Consider the following 10,377-nt stretch of genomic DNA (forward strand, 5'->3'; position numbering starts at 1 on the left):
ATTAACATCATCCAATGGTCAAATTAGAAATCCCCAAATTGGCATATCAAGTTCAAGAGTTGTTAATCATGGCATTGGCTATTTCTTTGGGTTTTGGCTCAAAATTGGTCTTCCGGGTCTCAGATCGATATGAAACTTGGAGGGATGCTTAAGAACAGCAGCAGGAGACTATGTAGAAAGAATTAACATGATCCAATGGTCGGATTGAAAACCCCTAATTTGAGGTCCTAGGTGTAAACTTGCAAGAATCATGTTCTTCAATGGAATCAATTGAAATTGCAAGAGAACTTAGGAATTTAATCAATAGAATGATGAGCAGCAAAATATAGACAATTACTAACATATAATCAGACCTATTTGCTAAAGAAAAATCAGATTAAGAATATGAACTCATGTTTCCATGAAGAGGAAATCAAAATAAGAAAGCAAGAATATCAAGTATAAGAAACATAGCATGGAAGGAATGAAGAGAGGTTTAATCAACCCAAGAGAGCTTGTAGAAGAGGTGGTTGCAAGGTTGCAGCACCTTCTTCACGAACTCAGTAGCAAGAACAAGATGGGGTAGGAGTAGATTAGAGAGAGAGTGAGAGATTACATACCTTGGAGAAGAGATTAGAGAAGAGAGACAATGATTCTTGTAGAAGATCATCACCCAAGCCAAGGAGGAGGCTTAGAGGAGCTTTCCCACGTTCTCAGATGTTGAAATGAGTGAAATAATGATTTAGGTTCGAGGTTTCACTTAAAAGGACAAAGGAATATCCAAACAGCATCTTTTTCACGATTCTGGGCTTGTTTTGGTCGATACCTTTGGTTGATAGTATCGACCAATAGTATCGACCAACAGCAGTTTCAACAGAATTCTCAGGAATAGTTCAGCAACTTCGAACAGGGATTCGGAAGGCTATACAAGGTCAAATTGAGTGAGGTTTTCTCCTACAAGTCAATAAAGAAGTCTAGTTTCCAGAAATACCTTTGGATCAAGCATGGGAGTTCATTAGGTCTACCAACTAAGCTCACCTTCTTCGATGCGCAAGCAGGATTTGCCAGACATAGTTCAGCAACTTTGGACAGGGATTTGGAGGGCTATATGGGGTAAAATTGGGTGGGGTTTTCTCCTACAAGTCCATCAAGAAGTCTAGTTTCGGGAAATACTTTTGGATTGTGCACAGGTGTTCATTAGGTCTACCAACTAATTCACCCCTCTTTGATGCGCAGATTCAAAACTAACACTGACAACGCTCTCAAGTGAGGGGCATCATCGTCAATGTCCATGGGCTTGGGCTCCGACACCAAATCATCAACCAAAAGGGTATACAAGGACTTTTCCCACCACTTCGGGTCATTGGATCAACAGACAATACAAATTCCGGGCCGGGTCAGGGTAAGGATAAGGCCGGATATGGCCTCCTAAGGCTTTCAAGGATAACAACATTGAAATCAAGGTCCAACTTCAAGGTCTAACATCAAACAAGTCTTTCTTTATCCCAAAACAAATAGGGTATCCGGGCTAGGTTTGGGCTGGATGTCACATTGTCAATGTCCATGGGCTCAGTCTCCGAATCATGATCATCAATCAGAATGGTCCATAAATCTCTTCTTCCACCGCTTCGGGTCTTCGGACCTGAATACAACAGTGGATCCGGGTCAGGGTCAAGGTTAGAATAGGGCTGGATATTACATTCTCCCCCCCCCCTTAAAAGAAATTTCGTCCTCGAAATTGAAAGCGTACCTGTGCTTCCAAAAAGATGAGGAAACTTCTCCTTCATGTCTTCTTCTTTCTCCCATGAAGCTTCTTCAGGGGTATGGTTTTTCCATCAAATCTTCACCAGAGGGATGGTACGATTCCTCAACTGCTTGTCCTTTCTATCTAGGATCTCGGTTAGTCCTTCATCGTAAGAAAGATCGGCACTAAGTCCTTCGGGTGCTTGCTGTAATATGTGCTCCGGGTTTTCTATGTATTTCCGAAGCATTGAAACATGGAACACATTGTGAACTCCAGCAAGTGATGGAGGCAAGGCCAAGCGGTATGCTACAATTCCAACCCTTTCCAAAATCTCAAAAGGTCCAATGAAGCGGGGGCTAAGCTTTCCTTTCACATTGAATCTCGTCACCCCTTTCATAGGTGATACTTTAAGGAAAACTTTCTCTCCAATTGGAAATTCTAAGTCGGTTCTTCTCTTGTCGGCATACGACTTCTGTCTAGATTGAGCAGACCTAATTCTTTCCCTAATCATGTCAACCATATCACTTGTAGCTTCAATCATCTCTGGACCTAAGACTTTTCTTTTACCAGTCTCAGTCCAATACAAAGGCGTTCTACAAGTGTTACCATACAAAGCCTTAAACGGAGCCATGCCTATTGTTGCTTGATAACTGTTGTTATAGGCAAACTCAACTAAGGCTAAGTGTTCATCCCAATTTCCACCCATGTCAACCACACAAGACCTAAGCATGTCTTCAAGAATATGAATTGTCCGCTCAGATTGTCCATCAGACTGTGGGTGATGAGCTGTACTCAGATTCAATTGGGTTCCCAAGGCTTTCTGCAGACCATTCCAAAACCTTGAGGTGAACCTAGGATCACGGTCAGAAACAATACTCATTGGCACTCCGTGTAGACAAACTACATTGTCCACATAAAGTCTAGCTAGCTTATCCAAGGTGTAAGTGATCTTCATAGGAATAAAATGGGCTGATTTGGTCAACCTATCAACAATCACCCACACATAGTCATTTCCCTTACTCGTCCGTGGCAAGCTAGTCAAGAAGCCCATTGAGATTTTGTCACATCCTCCCAGCCGGTACCCTAACTGGCATACCCGAGAGTGTGATCCACAGCCCTGAAGATCAAGTATCGAGGAAATCATCCTCCCACATATACAATAACATAATCATAAATAGGAAATAATTAAGGTTTAATATTATAAACAAAGGTTCAAAACAATAATGGATAATCAAGTATAATCGAGTGCGGAAAAGATACCAGATATCCAATGATATCGAAAAGGGTAAAGTGAGGCGGAAACTCACTTCACCAATATAGCGGAACGTAGTATGAAAGTCAAAAGGAATTACAACTGAAACAAATGTACTAAGAAATAAACTAAGATCAAGCGTCTTCTAGTTTATAGTTAACGTCTTCATAAGTATGGACTTCGTCAATCCAATGAATCCGTTCTAACTCTATGCTTTTTCAAAAGTAGTACGTAGCTTGATCCGCCGGAGGATCATCAGAGTAATCTTAATCGTCGCCAGCACCTTCCGTGTAATACGCTTCATTGGCTTGCGCTTCACTGTACTGCTCGTCATAATAATCTGTACCTGTAGGATAATCTAAACAAAGAATATACAAAAAAGGAATGAGTTTCGAAGAAACTTAGTAAGGTAGTTAATCCATAACATCATAGATAACATGTGGCAAAACATAGCATGATGCAATGCAGTATGCAACAGATAAAGTATGAATGCATCTAACTCTATGTATGTTGGTCTCTATGGTAGACATGCTTTAAGTCATAGCACCGTACTTCTTTGGGTAGGTCACGCATACGGCTCCTGTTGGTGGTCGGTCCGGGCATCCCTCTCGGACAAACCATGGTAGGGGGTTAAGTCAACACACTCTCTCACAACCATTTGGCATAAGTACCGGCGCATGTCAGGGAAAAGCCTAGCCCAATGCAAGTCATCTAGTCAGTTACATCAAGTCAGTTCCAGATACTTCCATTCCTCCCCTCTCGGGATCCTTTCTGGTATCCTTCACACTAGAGTCACGGATATTACTCACCGGACTCATCAACCCTATTGGTTATCCATATATGGTAAACGGGAAGCTCTCATGTCCTCTCACGGATATAACTCACTGGTTTCGAGCGCCCATGAGCCCGAGTCTAGCCATATGCAACCCTCCAATAAATGGTCTCCACAATGTGATTCCCGTCCTCTCACGGATATAAATCACCGGTCTTGAGCGCCCGTGAATCCCCATTGCTACCACAGGTCGTTCGGTCTCAATACCCTTTCGAATCGGGTCTGATATAATAGGGGTATATCCTAGCCAAATACTGCTAGACATCCCTAGGTATGACAACCATTGATTCGGAAAAGCGTCGATGGGCATCTTCGGAGAACATCCCATACTATTCCCTCCGATGTCCAAGGACAGAAGCATCAAAAGGATACTCCCCAATCCCAAACCAAACTTAAGCAAACACATTCTCAGAACAGTCATGACATACACAACCAGCAGTTCATCATATACAAGAGAATGTAAAAGCAAAAATCAGATTAGGTAATAATCAGTAACTCATATATCATGAATAATAAAAAGACAATATAAACAAGTGCTACTGTTCCCACAGTAGGAGATCAGAATTAAAATACAATAACAGTAGGTAATCTCATAGTTTCATAAAGTAGAAACCAGAGAACAAGCAATCTATATAGTTAAGGAATTAACTGTCCTTACCTTCTAGCTTGGATAGGATCTTAAAGAATCAAGTATGATCTTGACTAAACCTGAGAAGACAGTCCTAAACAAGTGCACACAACATGTTGGGAAAGATGCATAAAGGAAAAGATCATAAATCAATCGAAACAGACAAAGGATGAGGTTGCTGTACTCATTGGTCGATTGATTGGTCTGCTGGACCAGTCAACCAATGAGTCGACCAATGCAGATAGTGGCCTACAAGAATCTGAATTTTGAGAATCAAGAACCGAATTTGATGGTTCAAAAGGGTACAAATCAGAGGGATATTATCATGGTAGTATTCTAGGGTATAGAGGATATCAATTCATAAATAAAATGAAGTTCCCAAGTTGTAACCTAGGAACAAAAAGGTTAACCTACTAGGTTAAACATAGATTATGAGGGAAAAAAATTATAATCAAAGATTAAAGAACTAGGATATGAAGATTACATATATAGTAAAGAAAACACATTGATTGGGTTACCATGATCAAACTAGGGGTTCTTGATCTTACCCAAGAAATTAGGGTTTTACCCTTTTTGGTTCCCTCGGAAAATAATTGAGAGCTTTGGATGAAGGGAGATAAATTGTTAGCCAAAAATAATCAGGAGGGTCATTCAATGATAGGTTTATATAAATTTTACCCAAGAGAATTTTCCTTCACAAGGGAGGTTACCAAAAGCTCTCCAGACGATCACACAGGTTAGGGTTTCAAAGGATTAGGGTTAGGGTTTCGAAGATTCCACTGGCTGAGGTTAAGATCATGATGATGATCATGGATCTTAAAGAACATGATGAGATCATGGAATAGACGGTTGCAAGAGTGCATCATCTTCTTCCTGATCTCAACGAAGAACAGAATTAAAGAAAGAAAATCACAGATAGAAGAAAGTGAGTGAAATCATACCTTTGCTGTAGGAGGATGAAGAATTCTTCAAGTCTTTGCAAGAGATCACCAAAGATTGCAAGGGAATGGGTTAGATTAGGGTTCTAACTCGTTCCAGAGGCTTAGGAGGCAGAGGAGGCGGAGTATTCCCGAGATTAGACTTAAATAGAAGAGACAGGATTCAAATTTCAAAAGCAGAATCAATTGGTCGATTGATTGGTCGATTGGTCGAATCGACCAATGAGTCGACCAATCAAGACAGCAACTTCAAAACAAGGAATTGAAGGCTCAAATCAAGTCCAAACATCAACGGGTTTTGCACACACCTAGAGTAACATACCTAGGAGTTAGAAATGCCTTTGAATCAATACAGAGACCACTCCAAGACCATCAACTAATCCAATCTTCATCCGGGTGCAGTTTCCACCATTGGGACACTGGCATCAACACTCATGGATTCCAATCCAGCCATCAAGTCTTCAACAGAAATGGCCCAAAGATGACTTCTTGCCTTACTTCGGGTCACTGGACCTACAAATAACAAAGTTTCCGGATTAGGGTCAGGGCTGGGTTTCACAGATATCTTCCCACTTCCAACTAGGAATAGGAAGGGGATGAAGTAATCCAGGTGGGGGTTGATGAACGGCTTTCACACGTTGGCAAGTTTCAAACCTGGCAACAAAGTCTTCAACGTCTGCTTTCAAACCATTCCACAAAAAATGTTCCCTTAAGTCCTTATACATGTTGGTACTTCCAGGGTGTACTGTAAAGATGGACTGGTGTGCTTCTTTCAATATTTCCTTCTTGATTTCATCAACAGTGGGCACATAGAGTCTACCTCTAAACAATAAGGTACCATCCATAGAAGCACTAAAAGCAGGGTCCAATTCTGAATTCGAGGCAATTTTATCAATCTTCTCTTTCAACTCTAGATCAGAACTTTGCAAGGCAACAATTCTATCTCTAAGGGAGGATCTTGCAGTCATGGCATAGAGAATGCAATCCGAACCCTTAGGGACCACTTCCAAACCAAATCTTTCCATCGAGGACAACAAAGGCCGACTCAAAGCATTTAAATCCAACTATTTTCTTTGACTCTTTCTACTAAGAGCATCCACCACTACATTTGCTTTACCCGGGTGGTACTGGATGTCACAATCATAGTCAGAGACCAATTCCAACCATCTTCTTTGTCTCATATTCAGCTCCTTCTGAATGAAGAAGTATTTCAAACTTTTATGATCCGTAAAGATGGCGATCTTCTCACCATAAAGATAGTGTCTCCAAATTTTCAAAGCAAATACCACAGCAGCAAGCTCTAAGTCATGAGTGGGGTAGTTCCGCTCATAATCCTTTAGTTGTCGAGAGGCATAAGCCACTACCTTTCCATGTTGCATCAACATGCAGCCCAAACCGATTTTAGAAGCATCACTGTAGACCGTCAATCCACCGGAACTATCAGGTATAGTCAGAATCGGAGCGTTTGTCAATCTAACTTTCAGCTCTTCAAAATTCTTCTCACAAGAATCGGTCCAGACAAACTTCTCTTCTTTTCTAGTTAGCTTAGTCATAGTGGCAGCCAACCTAGAAAAGTTTTCAATGAATCTCCGGTAGTATCCTGCTAATCCAAGAAAACTTCTTATCTCAGTCACGGTCTTCGGTCTTTCCCAATCAGTAACAGTTTGGACTTTCTTTGGGCCAACACGAATACCCTCGGCTGAAACAACATGGCCAAGAAATACTACGCTTGAGAGCCAAAAGTCACACTTGCTAAATTTAGCATAGAGTTTCTTTTCTCTCAACCTTTGCAATGATCACAAACTTATCGAGCACATCGTGAAATACTCGGTTCATGAGGTCCATGAACACGGCATTGGCATTAGTTAAGCCGAAAGGCATCACTTTAGATGTCACTTGACTTCACTTTCAACTGATGATATCCTGATCTCAAATCAATCTTCGAGAAGACAGCCGCACCTTTCATCTGATCAAACAGATCATCAATCTGAGGTAGCGGGTATCTATTCTTGATTGTCAGCTTGTTCAATTTCCGGTAGTCAATGCACAGACGCATACTACCATCTTTCTTCTTTACAAATAAGACCGGAGCTCCTCAAGGCGACACACTTGGCTGCACAAAACCTCTCTCTAAGAGTTCATTTAATTGAGTTTGCAAGCTAGAGGGAGCCGAGGAGAGTAAATCCAAAAAGAAGAACGAGAGAATTGGCTCCGATACCGCAAATCCCAATGATGCAAACTCGACAGAGGCAGAGAATGATGGAGGATCACTCACCTCGTCCAACTGATCAGTTCGAAAGGCAAGAGAAACAGTTAGCAGATACATTGGCGACGTCTCGTCCAGAGTTAGATCCAAATCTGATCGTTGAGCGGTTTGAGAGCATGCAACATTAAATATTGGAGACACAAAATCTGATGAGGACTTTCATCAAGCATATCGGAGTACATCCTGAGGAAAGAGTCCAGTCTTATCAGCTGGAAGATCTCGAACTCTTTCCAGAGCAAAAGCGACCTCTTGTCCCAAATTATCATATTCAAAATTCAGGAGGGAGCCAAAGGAGGTCATTTTTGAAGGAAGGATCAGGAGAGAGTGCGGATCCAAATTATATTCCACTAGAGACTGAAGACCGAGAATCGTCCAGAGATGATCAATTGAGTCATATCTGGAGCCAAAAGAGTAGAAGCGTTGGGGATTGGAGAGATAAGAAAGAAACAGGAAAAGCAGGAGATTACAGATTTGAAGTCTATGGATCGGAAATCAGTAAAAGATTTCGTGTCCTCGATGATCAGATTCAGCGACTGGTGAACAAAGATGACGGAGAAAAAGTTGAGGAAATGATGAACCAAAATCCATTTGCTAAGGACATTATGTCAGCACCATTGCCACGCAATTTCAAACTTCCGACATTCACGATGTATGATGGAAGCACAGATCCAATGGAACACCTGGCTCAGTTCAACTCTGTTATGATGCTGGTAGGTAACTCTGATGTTTTAAAGTGTCGCTCATTTCCATCTTCCTTGAAAGGATCTGCAACAACCTGGTTCTTCAGCTTATATTACCAGATTCCATTAAGGATTTTAAGGATTTGACGAAAGTATTCTTGTCAAGATTCCAAAGTAGCATGAAAAGCAACAAAACTGTTGATAATTTAGCTGCAATCTGTAAAAAATCGGGAGAATCAGTTCGAAATTACATGAAGAGATTCAATCAGTAATCAATTCAAATTAAAATTTTGAATGAGGCGGTGGCATATGACGCTATGTTCAGAGGCCTAACAGATGAGCATCTTCTGGAATTCCTGATCATGAACAAGCCGGCGAATATAGCGGAATTGACAACTCGTTGTAATCAGTATGCAAATATGAAGGACATTCTCCAAGCAAGAAAAGAAACTGACAATAGTGGAGTTAAAAGGAAAGATGATGGAGTTGTGAAATCTGATCAGAGAGATCAGAGAGAGCAAAGGAATAGCAGGAGTTTTTCAAGAAATATTCCTGATCGGCAATACAGAAGGGACATCCCAAGACCATTCCAAGAAAACTACACTCCTCTCAACGCAAGAAGATCAGGAATTCTTATGCGAATTCAGCATCAGGGATTTATGAAATGGCCATTACCTATGATAGCAAAGGCGGATGAGAGGAATCCGAATAGATTCTGTAGATATCACAAAGATCATGGTCATGATACTGATGACTGCAAAATCCTGAGAAATGAAATTGAGCGACTAATCAGTCAAGGAAGATTGGACCAATTTGTTCAAAAGAGAAATGGGGGCAACAGAAGAAATACCGTTGATCAGCCGAGAAGGTGGAATAATCGAACACCAGCTAGAGAAGACCAAACCAAGGGAGATTTTCAGTGCAATTCTCTAGAGGAAAATGCTAAACAGCAGGAAAATCGGCAGATTCAACAGAAGCAGTCCCCCGTCATGACCATCCTGGGAATTTTGGATTTAAATTCAATTTCAAAATCTAAGGTGCATGCCAGGTATGTAAATATTGTTGAATCTCATGTTACTCCTAGAAGAATCAAAATGATGAAGGAAATAGTCTTCACGGAGGAAGAAATGGAAGGAATTCAAGAACCACACGATGACGCCATTGTGGTGGTCATTGAGGTGGCAAACAGAGATATTCATAGAGTTCTGGTAGACACAGGATCATCTGTAGACATAATGTCTTACGAAGCTTTTCAGCGATTGAAGTTGGATACGGTCAAGATAAAACCTTGCAGCACAAGGCTATTTGGATTTTTTGGAGAGTCTACTTCGGTAGAGGGGACTGTGGAGCTAACAATAACACTTGGAACACATCCACAAACGGTAACTACAGTTACTAAATTTTCGTTAATAAAAAGTTTATCAGCATACAATATAATTCTCGGGAGCCCAACGTTGAATACTATTGGTGCAATAATTTCGACAAGACATTTGAAGTCAAGTTCCCAACTGAAGGAGGCATTGGAGAATGCAAATCAGATCAGAAAACTTCAAGGCAGAGCTATACAACTTTTTTGAAGGATTCAAAAGCATAAGGTGAGGCACTCGCCTTTATTGTTGAAGTTACGGATCACAGGGATGAGGAAAAAATTCAAAGAGGTGAACCAGTAGAAAAGCTGGAAAAAATTTGTTTTGGTTTGGAGAATCCAGAAAAAGGGACGATGATAGGAGCTGATCAGAACAGTCAGGACAAGGAGCAATTGAGAGAATTTCTTCAACGAAACGCAGATGTCTTTGCCTAGTCAGCACAAGATATGCTAGGTTTAAGCAGAGAAGTGGCGGAGCATTGTCTATGGATAGATAAATCTATCAAGCCAGTGAAACAGAGACGAAGGAATTTCTCATCAGAAAAGCATGATGCAATTAAAGTTGAAGTGGACAAGCTTAGGAGATCTCAATTTATTGAGCAAATTGAGTGTCCAAGATGGTTAGCAAATGTGGTAATGGTAAAAAAGCATAATGGAAAATGGCGAATGTGTGTAGATTACACTGATTTGAA

The sequence above is a fragment of the Hakea prostrata genome, chromosome 2 (genome assembly GCF_041222555.1).
Source record: "Hakea prostrata isolate BN-2017 chromosome 2, UWA_Hpros_2, whole genome shotgun sequence".
NCBI classification, from domain to species: Eukaryota; Viridiplantae; Streptophyta; class Magnoliopsida; order Proteales; family Proteaceae; genus Hakea; species Hakea prostrata.